Source organism: Musca domestica, unplaced genomic scaffold, assembly GCF_030504385.1.
Source record: "Musca domestica strain aabys unplaced genomic scaffold, Musca_domestica.polishedcontigs.V.1.1 43, whole genome shotgun sequence".
NCBI lineage: Eukaryota > Metazoa > Arthropoda > Insecta > Diptera > Muscidae > Musca > Musca domestica.
In genome coordinates this window covers 2,865,273-2,882,582 of record NW_026712332.1, presented here as the reverse complement: position 1 = coordinate 2,882,582, position 17,310 = coordinate 2,865,273, and the positions used below count along the sequence as shown (strand labels likewise).

Sequence of the window (17,310 nt, the reverse complement as noted above, 5' to 3'; positions counted from 1 at the left end):
AGGGATTTTCACACCAAATCGGATGAAATATATATATGAGAGCTATAGCTGTACGAGGGCGGTTCGGAAACCTCTTAGCCTATAAACGAAAGAAAATAGTTAGCCTTTCAATAACATATTTATTTGTCAATATAATCTCCTTTCTTGAACACCTGTTTCTATATGAAGGAGTTGCCAGTTCGAAATAAAATTTAACATGTGTTCATAACAGAGATGAAAGTTTCCAAAACACTTAAGACACACACTTGTGCTAGGCAATGAAGTTTCCGAACTGCCCTCGTATCCGAACCGATTTTCACCAAATTTGAAGCACTTGTTTCTAGTATGAATTCAGTCGGAATTGCCAAAATTCAGTTCATTTGGGCTGCTATTAGCCATTTGGTGCAAAATAAACCTGATATCGGAAAAAGATATGTTTGGGAGTTAAGATGACCCGATCTCTCTAAAATTTGACAGAGATATGTTTGAGCTCAATAAGTTTTGTGGTAACATATATCATTCCTGTGGAGTGCATGTGATGGACTTTAACACCAAATCGGATGAATCATATGTATGAGACCTACAGCTATATCTGAATTCACCAAATTTGATTTACTTGCTTTTAAACTGAATTCGGTAATTTGGACGGATATTGATCATTTGGTGCACAATTAGCCCGAAATCGGTTAAAGATATATATATGGGAGCTATATCTACATTTGAATCGATTTTCACCAATTTCAATAGGGTTCGTCCCTGGGCCAAACAAATTTGATCTCAATCGGATAATAAATGCGACCTGCATTTTTTCACAAAAATACATGGAAAGATAGACGAACTGACATGCATAAATCGACTTAGAAAGTGATTCCATTAAGATCATCGAACTTACTATGGGTCCATTACGCTTCCTAAAAATGAGTTATGTAGGTTCACGTTTTGGTATAGCCCCTATATAATTGTACCGGCATTTTTAACCGACTTTTCTGTAAAATTGGTAGTTGGTGTTCTGAATATGTGGGACACGATCTTGCATTTAACAGGCCCCTTATAACAGTACCATCAAATATCTGGACTTTTGATGATTTTTCATACTTTTCTCCATAATGTTTTCAAATGTTTCCTATCACAGGAAATACAGGGTCTTTGTATAGACCCCATATAACGGTATCTTCCTATATTGTTTATTCTGAAGATTTTAGCGACATTGTTCAACGAAATAATTGGAGTTCACAATAGGCAACGCCTTCGCGCCAGATCCTCGTTTTCGTATTGCCTTCATATAATTTTACCACCCGATATTCCATATTTTAACACTGTTAGCTGAATATCTTAAAATTTTTCATGTGCCATCTAAATGGTGGAGGGTATTAAATGTTCTACCCGGCTGAAATTAGCTGCTTTTTTTTACTTGTTTTGTTTCACACATCGCCAGTTAAAAAATCTGACCGCGATTTCCTATCTGCCGATCCAACTTCCCAATCTGTAAATCCATATAATCGTTTTTTACAACACTTATTCTCCAGGGATTGGTTCATATTGGCATATCTGAGAACTTGATTTATTATATTTTATTTACGATTTTTAAATATCTTGGATTTCAGGATCTAAAGAAGTACACTAATCTACCAACTCAGTTTATTTTAACAGTTCTAAAATCACATTCTGCTTTGTGACGGTATCCCCAAATATCTGGTATTTTGATGATTTAGGACAAGAATTGTCGCAGGCGAAGTTGGTAATAGGTACCATTTGCTTTTATACATTCTCATTTTTTTGCTGGCTATTTGGAATTTTTGGAATGAAAATCAGTGAAATGTAATAAAGATTTAAATTCATCTAGTAGAAAATTGTTATAAAGGTCAGAATTTTCGAATATTCAACATATAACGGTATCCTACAATCTTCAGAATATTGATTAGAATTTTAATTAGAATGGTAATTAAGATTTGTAATTGAAACCATCAGAGAATGTCTTAAAGTGAGCGGGGCCGACTTTATGATACCCTACACCACTCTGTATAATTAGTAGAGCTTCACATAACAATTAAAAGTATTAATGGGATAATTAAATCATACAAGCTATGATTATAATTATAATTTTAAGTTCAAAAGACTTTTCAATTCGGGCTTGTACTGCCAATTTGGTGCACAATTAACTTGAAATCGGATAAAGATATAAATAATATAAAAGCTATATCCAAATCTGAACCGATCTCGATAAAATTTGGCAAAGACATTTCTGAGCTGTATTTGATATATTTCCCTGAATATCGCTGTTATGGAGTGCATATTACGGCCGTGGGAACAAATATAACAAATCGGATGAACAGTATATATGGGAGCTATAGTTATATCTGAACCGATCTTCACCAAATTTGACACGAACAGAGCATTTCTGTCCTTAATTTTGATTCTGATTTTTTTAATATGTATGGTCAGCTATCGAAGTTATAGTAAATTATATACAATAATCAACATTTCCAAATATTGTTTTGAAGGGGTAGTTGCGCAATATTTTCCATGTTCAATCCCAACCAGAGTGTATATCGTGAACTCGAGTTTTTATTCGATTACCATAAAATGTGTATTTTTTTAATTGTCGACGTTTTGGAGCAGAAAAAGTAACCCATGCACAGTGGTCGAGGTCGTATGGGAACAGCGGCCAAAAATACTTTCAGTGCAGATATCAGCATGATTCTTTGGTTATGGTACCTTGATGGGATAAAAATAAAAAATGTGACAAAATGGATATGGTCGATGCATGTTTTGGCATGGTTCCCTTACAACGTACCTCCCGAATAAGGGTTATTTGCCCAATTTTTGTCACATTTCTACACTAGATTGTTCTCTTATTTGACATTTTACGTTCTAAAGAGCTAAAAAATAGTCTTACTGAAAATTATTTGGAACGGCCCGCCTTCAGGTAGAGTCCCTCTGTAAAGGTACCTCCAAAAATAGAAGTATTTTTTATACAAATCAAAATTCCAAATTTGATTATTTTTTTATAAACATAAAATAAAAACAATTTTTTTTGTAAACAAAATAAACAATTCAATATAAAATTAAATGCAAGTTACTAATGGATATATAAATTTCAGTGTTATTCAAGTAAATCAAATGCAGATTTTAATAACATAGATTTTTTATTGATTGGTAACGTTCGCTGTCCCGTCAGAAGAAGACGATTAATAATTTTTTCGGGTATGATTTAGTCGAAACTTTTTTATATCTTTGTTTCTAGACTCCACGGCCACCTCCTATAATTCTCCAATCGATACAATGATAGATTTATATGTATTAAAATTTTATTAGCTGCGGGTGGAAGATGGTGCCATGAATATCTATTGGTTAACTCTTTAGCCGTTTCCAGTGCAAAGGCCTTAAATTTTTGAACATTAATATTATACCCAGAAGACAATGTAGGCAACATTATTGAATACCCCTCAATTATATCCTTATCAATCCATATTATATGTCACTAGCACCATAGAACTGACAAAATTGGAGCGAAGTCACTTCAGTATATTGGCCATAACATACAAATCTGACGAAATCTGAAAGTTAAATTAGCACTTCTAGAATCTTAGGACCATTACTAATGGCGTGAAAAAAATCACATTGGAGGATTCAGGAAGGAAAACAATTAAAACTTTAACTGAAATCCAATTTTATTTTCAAAACTAATCTTAAAGGCAACTCAGAACACTCACATCGTCTATAGTATACACAACTTCTAAACACACAAATTACTGCACTAAAAATAAGCCAATACCTTGCTTTTCTATAATTATGCCAAGAATTGTCATTTTAAAATGTATTTAATTTTGTAATACAGATCTATTTTTACTCTTTTTTTCTACTAATCCCACTGAAAAAAGCAACTAACTACTTTTTCGCTTTTTTGATGCTATTTTCGAAGTGTCCCGTTAGAATGAAGCCAAGATTATTATGTTTTCTAAAAAGCTTAACCTCTTAAGAGTTCATGTGTACACATTTGACAATAAATATCTGATTTTAATTTTTTGAATTTTGGTCAATGGCAGCGACCACTGTGCCATGATACAATAAAATCAAGGAGGGGCTATGATACTATGTGATTTTAATTTTTTTTATTTTCTTGGCTTAATATTTTAATTTTATTTGTTTATGTGTGTGTGTTCGTTTTAATAATAAAAAATTGTTGACATAATATTCAAATTCGGGTGCTTTCAAAATGCTTATTACAACATATGCATCTACAAATTGTACAGTTTTGTAGCGAAGTAAACTTTAGAGATATATATAGAACATAATTTTGGAAAGAAATTTTCACCTTTCATTCAGTATTCGATGTTTTAAATTATTTATTTAAATTATTGGGATATATCTATATTTGAATCGATCTTCACCAAATTTGACATACTAGCATTTAGACTCAATTCGGTCGTAAGTGTCAAATTCCATCCCATTTGGGCTGATATTACAGGTTTGGTGCACAATAAAATGCAAAACGGACGAAGTTATGTATGGGAGCTATATCCAAATCTGAACCGATCTCGATAAAATTTAGTAAAGGTATTTCTGAGCTGTATTTCATTTATTTCCTCAAGAATTGTTGTTAAAGATTGCATATTACGGCTGCGAAGGACAAAAATAGCAAATCGGATGAACAATATATATGGGAGCTATAGCTATATCTGAACCGATTTCAATCAAATTTGGCCTAATGTGCAAAATTCCATACTATTCGGGCTGATTTTTTACGTTTGGTGCATAATAAAAGGCAAATCGGACGAAGATATATGTGGGAGCATATCTCAGTTTTTACCGATTATCTCCAATTTTCTTGGGTCAAACAACTGATTTGTGCAAAATTTCATCTTGATCGGGCAATAAATGCGACCTGTACTTTGTTTACAAAAATACACGGACAGACGGAGGAACAGATGGACGGACATGCATAAATCGACCCAGAATGTGATTCTATGCAGATCATCAAAAAGAACTAGGGGTCTATCTCGATTCCATTTGCCTGTTACAAACAAATGCACAAAGACATAATACCCTGACCACCTTGTGATGTATGGTATAAAAATGTGCAGGGTTTCGTACCTGTGATATTTTTGTAGTTTCATTCGAATGGTTTGCGCACTTCGTAATTGGTAACAATCCCTCTCATAGAGATATATAAACTATAGCTCCGATATTCCGAGTTAAGATGATTTTAGCCACATTTATCTTGGAGTAGTTTAAAATTTAAATTTAATTTCGCAAAACATTTTTTTAAATAGGTCCAGGTTTTCCTATAGACCCTAGAATTTTGACGAATTATTACAAAATAGTGGGTTATACCATAGTAGTGATTATTGTGGTTGGACAAAAACTTCACAAGTACTTTGCGGTATCTATGACATTATTTATTAAATTGTTTTTATTTTTAAAGATTAATCGTTTGGAGATCCTATTTGTATAATCAATTTATTAATAAAGTTTATTTTCTGAAGTTGGTACTACTAATACTTGTTGATGGCGCCATCGCCTGCCAGGGTGGATTAAGAGAGGCGATTCAACGACTCAATGAACTTAATACGGTGCATCGTAATTGTCTGGTCTTATTATATGCACATAACATGTATACCCATATTTTATTGTTCACTTGTCCAAACGACCGAATCTTACACTGATTTCTTAAACAAACTCTGAAATTTTAAACATTTTAACATAATTTTCTTGAAATTAATATTTATTTGTATAACATTTAAAGTGATAATTTGTTGATTGTTATTGCTTTCTCTCTTACACGTGCATCCGTGTTACTTTTCCACCTGCATTTAAATACAAAATATAAATTGAAATTAATTTCTTTTTTGAGAAACCAAATGGAGTAGGTTTGAAAAAACATGTGTCTATAATTGGATAGGCAAACGCAACGTATGGCTTCAACAAACATGTTTCAAATAAAATGCCATTAAGGATAATAAGGATTCCAATTATTACATTTCTTTGAAAATTGTCTGCTCATTGTTTATGAGCGTTGCTATCCTGTGCCCTGAAGCCGTCTTTTTTAATGAACATACGTAACAACAGTTTTGCTTAGCATCGGGTTGTGATGTTTAAATGTTTATGTAAGAAATTGATTGCAAGTAATCGTTGAAGAGTGTAAGCGAATCAATGGGTTACAATATGGTAACAGACAAAATATTTTGCATAAACGCATGATAAACTTGTCCATTATTTTACCTGAAAACCGAACGTCATTAGTTGTCCTAGTCAAAGTCAAAGAATCGAAGCCGAGCATCTTCATTCATTTCAGATAATTATTTAAATGTTCTGATAGGTACATTTAATATTTTTAATCACCCAAATTGGGTTTACTGAAAAAAGATTGATTGAACGCTACATTTGGGAGCAATTTTTCAATCCAGACTGATTTTTTGGATATACAATTTTGCAAGATGTTGAACGCTAACCTAGTTCAACTTTGCACTGTGATCGGATAATATTAAGCTGGTGAAATTGATCATATCTTTTGTGTGGCAAATATCAAAGTGAATATTTTTTACATCGAAACCTATGCATACTTGAAGTGGATACTCGTCTCATTTACATTGATGCCGATTATGATTAGATATCGGACAAAAAGTATTTTTTTAAATTTGTTTTTGTTTGATAAGAACAAAAAGTATGCAATATCTCGAGATAGATACAACCCACCGTGTTGTATATGGGTCATCATATGTCGGTACATCTGACCATCTTGATTTATAATCTAACTATCAACGGGACAAAAAAAAAGTTAATATTTATGTATCTCATAAAATGTGAAATAAGATTCCGATTGTCTTCAAATTTTACACATCAATATATTTCTATTAACGCAAGTTCTGGTGTGAAGATGGGATATACAGGACCACTCCTTCTGGTTTCTTCCCTTCAAGTGGTCCAAATATTGAATAAGTATATCGCTCAGAAAATTCAAAACAAGCATTGCATTTTTTGAAACTCAGCACGTCCTAATAATTTGACGAACGAGTGGAAGTGGTGGTAATATCAGAAGGATATAAAAAATGGATCAAATTTTTGAATAAATATAACTCTTAACACACGAAAATTAAGTCAACGATTTTCGTGGAAATTTGTGTATTATAATATTTTTACCAAGCAGAGATTTGATGTGTATATGGGATTTATTAACAATAATTATAACTCTTATACACGCGAAAAAGTCAGGTATTTTCTTCAATCACCGTGTATTTCAATATTTCTTTCAGACACACAAAAATCCAGTATTTTCTAAAAAAATATATACAAAATTTATATCCACTCCTTTGGTACCTTCCATACAGGGTCAACATTTTACATAATCATAACGGAGGTCAAAATGTATTAATCCAAAAGGACATAGATTAGGGGTATACGTTTGTAGGAAAACCCAGGTGATGTTTTCTAACTTGTTACAGGAATGAGTGGAGCAAATTAATACTACGATGTGCCATTTTTCCATTTAAGGTTTCTATAGCAAATTTTTTAACTTCTGTGGGAAAAGGGCCAAGAAAAGTGGTCATATACAATAGATATTGCTAGGTGCAAGGTTTAAAGAAAATCGGACACTGATTTCGTATATTACGTGAGTGACAATAAGTAGTCTAATATTATCAATTTTCGTACCAAACCTAAGTTTTACATAAACATTTCTATGTACCAAGATATATAATTATATAAGTAATGATAAAAATGTATCTAATTTTCCACTACTTCATTAAAAATATGTAATTATTACTATTGTAAGTGAAATATTAACAGTAAATGTTTAGGCTTGCGTATCAATTTCTTCACTTGATTGAGTATTAAATTACCAGCACGCTAACCACGAATGACACGTGCATGGCTCCGCTTTCCAAAGTAAATAAAAAAATAATTCTTTGCCCTCGGACATATGGGCGTATTATTTATGTGCTATAAATATTAACACAATAATTATACGCCACGCTGCCTAATTAACCGACCTGTACTCAAAAATGTACACCTTATTCTTCGATTACGCAACACAACGACCTCTTAATGTTTCTATTAAATAATAATTAGCTGTTTCTATGACTTTATTGATTTTCATTTGAAATGTTTTAATTTATTTTTAACTTAATGTTTCGTTAATATTCCCGGAAATAAATAATAAGTGAAATGTACAATTTTCTTTGCGATGGATATAAAATTATATAAGAACAGCATTAATTAAGCATTAATTAGACAGACAACATATATTTAATTTAAGGACAATAACCTTTAACGTATAGATTTATTGCAATTGAATTACTTCTGTAAATGTCAATTCAAACCAAAAACAATTTTTTGTTTCCGTTTAACCTTCCTACTGCACAACAATTCTTTTGACCTTTGCCATATTACTTTTACCGTTATATGGGGGCTATACGAAGGCGTGGACCTGCACAGACAACTTTCTGTGATAGGCTGTAGTATTCATTACGAACTTCAAATGCAAAATGTGAAACAATTCCGGTAAATAATGCCGCTAAAATCATCAAAATACCGAATATCGTGAGGTACCGTTATATGGGGGCTATACGAAGGCGTGGTCCTGCACAATCCATTTTACGTCATAAGCTGTAGTATTCATTTCGAACTTCAAATGCGAAATTTGAAACAATTACGGTAAATAATGCCGCTAAAATCATCAAAATACCGAATATCGGGAGGTACCGTTATATGGGGGCTATACGAAGACGTGGACCTACATGGCCAATTTTCAATACCAAAAGTTCTGCAGACATAGTACACATTTGAGTAAAATTATATCAACCTACTTCATTTCGTTCGGAAGCTAAAGTGATTTCCACAGACGGACAGACGGACGGACATTGATAAATCGACATAGAATTTTATGCTAATCATGAATATATATACTTTGTGGGGTCTAAAATGTATATTTCGAGGTGTTACAAACGGAATGACAAACTTAATATACCCTCCATACTATGGTGGAGGGTATAATAACTGTGGTGAAAATGTATATTATCCTCTAGATATGTATGCATTTCTCAAAAAGTACTTATTAGCATTAAAGTGTTTTTAATAAGTTTAATTCTGTCTTAGATATTTTTATTTTTTATTCCATTTTGAATAAGTTGTTGCTATTTTGTTTTAATTCTTTTTTGTTTTACTCTTTCTTGTCTTTCATCTTTCATTTGTAAGAAAATAAGAATTGGAAAAATGTTCTGCTCTTATGATAATTCTCACCGGATCAAGATCTTCTGGGTCAAGATGGAAATATTTAAATAAAAATTGGCTGAAATCTTTACTAAAATTGTCTATTTTGACACGAGACCATATTTCAGGATATTGGTATATCACCACATACGCCAATGAATAACTAGACGGAAATGGACTTCATTCATCGGGAAATTATGATAGGTATTTTTCATGGTCTACCCCTTTTTAAAATATGTATACTTAAGTGATATCTGAATTAATCAAGCTTTGGCGGACAGTACTCACTAAATAATTCTTATTTTTGGAGTAACATTGAACCAAAGCCGCTTTGTCCCTTTATTCAAGTCGTCTCCCATTAGCATCTCGATATTATGGCAGATTAGAAGTGTATCATGTAGCAGTCAATTCACTAACTAAGCTATTAAATTTTTAAAAACTTTTTGTTTACTAATTTTAAATATTACCGTGTTCCCCATGTTACGCAACAAAGTCCTGATTGCAATTTAATAAAAGTTTAAGAGATTCTGGCCATGTCACGCATATATCAATGCGCCTCCCTATCTGGATGCATTTCCCCCCTGAATTCACTGCACAAACATGCTCATTTTGTTGTTTCGTTACTTCTCCCCACCAAACCCTTATATATACATACAATCAACCCAGTGTCGGCTGTTGTCAATGCACGACTGCCTTCGGGCAACAGGCACCTCCAACCAGGTGAAGTGTGATGTTGGTTTTATTATTCTGTCTGTTGACATTGCAAGGATATTCCCAGTCCTGTTGTAGTGTTTCTTTCCGAACGGGGATATGTCGGTGTCCGTTAATGTTTTCATTTGCTTTTGTTTATCTTTAGCCTTTTCTTGTCCTTATGTTACATGTACTCAACGTTTGTATGTAGTCGTATTGTGGCGCCATAATATGTATGTATTTGTCGAGTATGTATGGTCGCCTTTTTAATAAGAGACTCATTTCGGGTTTAATCTGGTTATAAAGGAGAAATGTAATTAACACTTAAAGAGTCCTTTTAGTTTTATGCTGTCTTCGCAAATATTCGTATACGAGCACGTAAGGGTATCTGTGGATTTGTGTGAAGGAAAGGAGAAGTTAAAAGAATATTACATTTTAAAGCTTAATTTACTACATTTTAGAAACATCGAAAGTTTTTAGTCGAAAGTAATCAATATGAATACACCCAGCATAAATATTATTAAATATATCTAAATTTCGGATCTTAACCCATTTGTTTTTCTTTTATTTCCCGCATTTTATATTTTCTTGTAACCTACGTAGCTTAGAAATAATAGTAAGACAAAACATGTAAAATGCATAAAGCTTGGTGGTTTTCTATAAGAGTTTCGAAGCTAAAGTCGGAAGTTTTTCATAGACTAGGAATCTGAGTCGAAAAAACTCCTATAACCCAAGAAAGTCAGCCCACCTTTCGAAATTGAAACAGAGCATATTTATCAATTATACCCCCAGCCTCAGACTCGCCAAACAAATTATTATCTTTAGACTAAATTCGTTTCAGGACACTTGGCGTCGATCTGGCCATGTCGGTCTGCCCGACTGTCAGTCTGTGTGCATGATAACTCTCGAAAGTAGTGTGCGATTTGATCCAAACTTGGTACATTATAATAAAGGGTGAGATAAAAAAAAACTGCAACAAAGTCAAACGCCATAATTTTTACATTCTTTTAAATGTTATTGAATGAAAGCAAAAAAATGTCGGAAATAGCATCAAATTTTACAATAAGTTGTTCGAATTGGTCACCTTTGGCACGAATTATGGCCTTCAAACGGCCAATTAAACCGTCACACACTGCCTGAATGTTGCTCTGTGGTATTTTGGCCCATTCCCGGCGAAGCGCTTGCTGGAGGTGATCGACATTTTGGTATTTTTCAGTGCCAACCTTGTTTCCAAAATATTCCAGACCCAATGGTCCTACGGATTGGTATCCAAAAATTTTGGTGGCCATTGTACCATTGTCGAGTTCTTGTGGCCAACCGAAGGAAAACACGATCATTTTGTTTGTTTACAAACTGCTGGACAACGAATGTTTTTTCGTCGGAGAAACCCAAATTCGGCAGTTCACCACTTTCGGTCAAGCGAAACAACTCTTTATCTCTTTTGAATCAATTTTCTTTCTGTTGCGGTGTAAGTTCTTGCACTTTTTGGAATTTCAATGGCATTACCCCTAGCTCATTTTTCAATATTTGGCGAATGGAATATTGCGATATATTCAGGTCGCGAGCCGTTTTTCGGCCACTGCGACGGGGGTTTCGATTAAGTCGCTTCTTTACTTTTCGAACCATTTCTGCTGATGTTGCTATTTTCTTCCGTCCATTTCCTTGACGTCAGGCTACGCTACCAATATCACGGTAACGATCGAGGTTACGAGATACAAAAGATTTATTTACATTTAAATGTTGGAGTGCTCTAACGATAGCTACTTGTGGTTTTCCAGCCAAATATAAAGAAATTACACTATCACGCTTGAATTCCATCACGAATAACTTTTTTTCTGGAAAATTCTCACCAAAATGCTTTTTTACGCTCGTAAACTCATTATATTGAGCTGTCACGGGAACATTTTTTTAAGAAATTGGCAGCTGTCAGACGAGTGGCTTAGAAATGACAGCAGTCTGAAGTTGATTGCAGTTTTTTCATCTCAACCTGTATGTTTGCCTGATTTAGCCAAAGCTTCCCGTACCTCTCCTCCAAAACTACAAATTAGAAAAAATCAATTTCTGATTATCTTCAAACTTCGCATATTCCACTTATATCATTAGACATTATACCATTAGATTCCGTATGAAAATGTGATTTTTCTAATCATTTCTTTTGGTATCAGGCTAATATCTTAGTAATAACCACAAGTTTTATCTAGTTCTCTTTAATCTTCGCACTTTGCAATATAGAACTGAAAAGTTCCAACGTGTTTTATATAGAATTTTATGATTTTTGTTCCCCACGCACCTCCCGATTAGAAGTAACTCGAAGGATTCAGTATATATTTTTACATAGCCGACATAAATCGCTGACATTCAACCGACTCCCTTCGCTGCAAAAAAAATTAAAAATGGGTAATAAATTATTACATGATTACCAAATTCCAAACAAGTTGGATTTAATTTGGCAGTTTGAGTATTGCTTGAGTTCATACCTAAACATAAATCAAGTTCGGTTGACTTTGTGACATAAGCGCCCTATAAAGGTAAATGGTTGAAAATTAGAATACAAAATTTGTGCTTCAGGGTTTCTATTGCTCTCATTTATATAACAATAGCTTCCAGATATTTATGAGTTGAATCTCTTGTATAAATAATATATGTGACCTGTGGTTATGTAAGGATGACCCAAAGTGTAGGGACCTTTTAAAAAACAGGCTTCATTTTTAAAATTTTAAAACCCAAATATGTAAAAGCACCTTAGCAAAAAGGTAAAAACAGTCGGACAAATCACTATTTACAAGTACTGTCACATTATGAAAGTTTCGTTTGAGTTTAACGCCGATTAGGTTTCAATAAGATTTTCATTAGCGTAACAAAAACCCCAACAAACCTAACGAAATAATTGTACGGAATATTGAAATTAGAGATGTGTCAATCCCGTTAATGGATCAATACACCATTTCCTAAACGTATGAGTGATTTCGCACATTTCATATCACTCATACGCAGAGTTTTTATACAAACGGCTTGAGACCACGGAACTAAAAAGGGAACTAATTTCGTTCGATCAAACTATGTTAGCACAACTCCAATTTAAATGGTATTGTAAATTTTAGTAGTATTTAAAAAAAATAAAAACCTAAGAAATTGTAGAGTTGATACATTTTGTTGAAACTGCGGATTTGATACAGTTTTAAACATTATTGAAATAAAAATAATTAAGCATTAACTCAGCCAACAATATCACCTACCGAGAATATGAATAGGCATTTAATGGCTTCCTGTCTCATTTTTTTATTTAACATAATACCGACAGGGACGAATTTTGCGAGTTAGGAGCCTTAAAAAGTAATAGATTGTGGCACAAATGCAATATTTGCAGAGGAAATGTTTTAGCAATATGTTATGATCCACTTTAAATCCCATCTATCCAGCAAAGCTACTTAGTACCAAATAATGGGTTTCCTATTTTATTTGGCAGTCGTAAATACTTACCATTTTCGCACGAAACAAATCTATTAAATTTTGGCAAAAAATCAGGTAAAATATTGAATGTATTTTCAAATGATTTTGAAACTCATCTTGAAATCTTCCGATTGATTGTTAAACACTCATCACACTGCCGTGGGTTGTTTACAGCTTTTGTAAAGACTTACATCAACATATACATTTTATAATTTACTTTGTGTTTGATTTCTAAGTTTTATTGCCCGACACGCATATACTATGCCAAAGTTATTCAAAAAAAAAAAAAAAATGTAAAAAAGCAGTAAGTTCGGCCGTGCCGATCTTTGAATACCCTCCACCATTTGGAACGAATTAGAAAATTTTCAAAAACATAAAATCTATTAATTTTTTTAGATCTTTACAATATCTATTATAGGAAGGTGCCGATATATGGGGTATATATGATATATATAATTCTCTTCCGACGTATAAAGTAGGGGTACAAGAATTTTACGTTGATCAAGAATATACATACTTTTTTGGGTCTAAAATGATTATTTCGATGAGTTACAAACGGAATGGCGAACTTAATATACCCTCCATACTATGTATGGTGGAGGGTATAAAAAAATGCATTGTTAATTTGTATCAACCGGTTTTGCCGACAGATATATATCCTCAGCCTATGTTCTATTACTTAAATATATTTTGACTTGTGTTAAAGTTATTCAAGCTGTTGAACCTGAATGGGCTAGTATTGTCCATTTCGTATAGGACCTAAATTAATTGGAATGTATCGTCTACTTCCTTCACTTCGTAGGAGATATGTGATAATTTTTAGAAAATGTTAAAATATGCGTGTGGCTGAAGTATTTCATTTCTTTACTTCATCTAATGCAGATGATAATATTGGTATGTGCAAAATTTGGAGGAAATATCGCATTACATCACATGTTATAAGAGTTATAATTATTCAAAATTTTGACCCTTGGTGGGGGAGGTACTTACTGGAGTGGATCGATTTTGTCCATTTTCGCACCTGTCTATTGAAAATATTAGGATTTGCATAATTGGATCATCCTTTCTCTTTCTGTGCAATAAAATATTTTCTTTGAAAATTTCGACATTTTGTGGGGAGGTACCAGAAGGAGTGGACCAATGTTGACCATCTCCGAACTCGATCTAAGTTTGATAAAAACTAAAGTAACTGACATAACTAGGAGAATGAATGCGCTGCAACTTTTTAAAAATTAAGAAAATGAGAACGTTTTTAATTAGGCGCTTCATTCACTTAAAAGAAAAAACCAAATTTCATTTTTATATAAAAAATAATGTATGGTAAAGTGAATTAACCCGATTTTGGTTGGACAAAACGAAAGCAACTCTGTGGTACATTCATATGATCGCTGCAATTTCAGTTGTTTTTACTATATTTATCGCTTTTTGCTTCCTTCAACAATTTCGCTTGTCATAATTCTTTTTTGAGACGGTTTTTACAACAACGCGTGTTTGTTTTAGTTTTTTAAGTATTGTCCAAAAAAGTTTAAAAATGGCTAGAAGCAAATACAGTACATGACTATGAAACAAATTATCACTGACTATGAAAGCCAGCTATGGCAGAAAATGATTTCCCAGAAATATTTCTGCGATTTCTTGTATACCAAGTCGGTTTTAAGAAACTGGTTTAGTAGTAACAGTTTATAACGGATGAAGGCCGTGAAACAAAATTATCAACAAATTGTGAAAGGCATAAAAAACAACTATTTAAGAGTTCAACTGAATTGGTGAGAGAGCTATATATATAAGCTCGAGATCAGTGCGTGGTGGCAGCTGGTCCGCATGCCCGTAAGCCATCAAAAAAGCCATTTATATCTGAAAAAATCGGAAAGAAAGGATGGCTCAATGGAAAAACATTTTATTCTGGGATGAGTCTATGTTTAATATTAAAGGCTCAGACATGAAAAATTTTACGGTGAGAAGACCAAAAAAATGAAAGACCCAAGCCGCAGTGTTGCAAGGGTACTGTTGAACATCATGTTGTTTCCCTTGGCTGAGGAAAATATTCGTCTTATTTGGGTGTTTCAGCATGAGCGTTTCCTTGGGCGTGGTATAGATTCAATGCCTCGTAGATGTTCAGCTGCTATCAAAAATAATGGTTATCCTATCGACTACTAGCCAAAATTTAATTATTTTTAAATAAAAAGTTACAAGATGCTTCAGTTTTGACCAAGCAAAAATTGTTTTATTTTAGTTTTCCATATATTATTTTTTATTCAAAATAATTTTTGTATTTGTATTTTTATTTTTTTTTTTAAGTAAATAAAGTACCTCATTTAAAACTGGAAAAATAAATACGATTTGTTTATTTTTGTTTAAGTTACAGGCCATATATTGTATATGCGATTTATTTGCTTTAATTTTGGCTACCAGTGTATACCCTTTCTAGCCAAGTGGCTGAGGGTATAAAAAATACATACCTTACCGTTTCCATATTACAAAAAAAGTATGTACTGTTATTAAGCCATCGGTACGAATGCACGGGTACGTCTACACTGGACAAATATTTTTCGGGAATGATAAATAATTTTTTGTCATAATCTAAACATGTACATGATTTTGAAAAACAAAATTATTTGCCAGAAAACAAAAAATTTACCAGTATGCCATTAAAGTGAGCACATATGGTCAATTATTGTCTAATTTTTTTGAGTCAAACAATTATTTGACAGTGCAGGTGTAAGGTAAATTAAGGGAAAATGTCGGCTGAAAAATCAGCCTTAAAACGAGAGCATTGTAAAAGTAAAAAAGTTTGATAATATATAAAATGAATGCAATAAGTGCTTATGTTTATTTGATTTATTGAATAAATTAACAAAAAATTCGGAATTGTGAGGTACCAAAAGGGGTTCGCAGATATATATCATCTGCACAACAGATATTGCATTAGCAAAAATTTTTGTCTGTGTGAAATTTAAAGAGCGTTGTCGGTTTATTTCGCTTTCTATGAGCGTTATGTTTTTCAAAATCTTGAACTCTATATGGGGCAGGTAGAAAAAGAAATGGTCCGATATCTACCATCTTTATAACAGATCATGTATTGATGGAAATATTGAGATGTACAAAGTCTGAATGGAATCGGATGTTAATTTCGCTTTTTATGAACTTCATGGATACTCAAAATGTTGAGCATTTGTGGGAGAGGTACTAGAAGCAGAGGGCCGATATATTCCATCTTACCGCCAGATCATGGGTTTATAATAATATTGGGATGTGTGGAATTTTAATATAATCGGATTTTTACATCACATATTATAAGAGTTATAATTAGTCAAAAAAGTTACGCTTTGTGGGGGAGGCCATTGATGGATTGGACGGATGTTATCCATTTTTGCACCTGACATAGAACAGACGCAAATATTTGGATTTGCAAAGTTAAAGCAAAATCGGATTATTGCTTCTCCTTCTATGCAGAAAATATGTATTTCTTTGCTTTTTGGAAAATTTCGATTTTTTGTGTGCGAGGTACCAAAAGGAGTGAACCAATGTATTTCATCTTGGCACCAGACGTGAAATTTGAAGATAATCGGACTCTTAAATTACTTTTTATAAGAATTGTAATTATTCAAAATTTTGACCCTTTGTTAAGGAGATACTTGATGGAATGGACCTATGTTTCCCATTTTCGCACCTGACCTAGCACTGACGCAAATATTAGGATTTGCAAAGTTAAAGCAAAATCGGATTATCGTTTCTCTTTCTGTGCAAAAATATACCAGACCTTGGGTTGATAGATATATTGGCATGTGTGAAATTTGAAGAAAATCAGACTCTTACATCACATTTTATAAGAGTTGTAATTATTCAAAAGTTTGACCCTTTGTGGGAGATATACTTGATGGAGTGGACTTATATTGTCCATTTTCGCACCTGACGTAGATCTAATGCAAATATTAGGATTTACAAAGTTGGAGCAAAATAGGATTATCGCTTCTCCTTCTGTGC

At 33.0% G+C, this 17,310-nt stretch overlaps 1 long non-coding RNA gene across 1 annotated transcript in view; it reads left to right on the top strand.

The window, feature by feature from the left end:
- LOC131804400 (uncharacterized) overlaps nucleotides 1-17,310 on the top strand; it is a 94,403-nt gene that overhangs the window by 51,104 nt on the left and 25,989 nt on the right. The gene's annotated exons all lie outside the window — the stretch shown is intronic.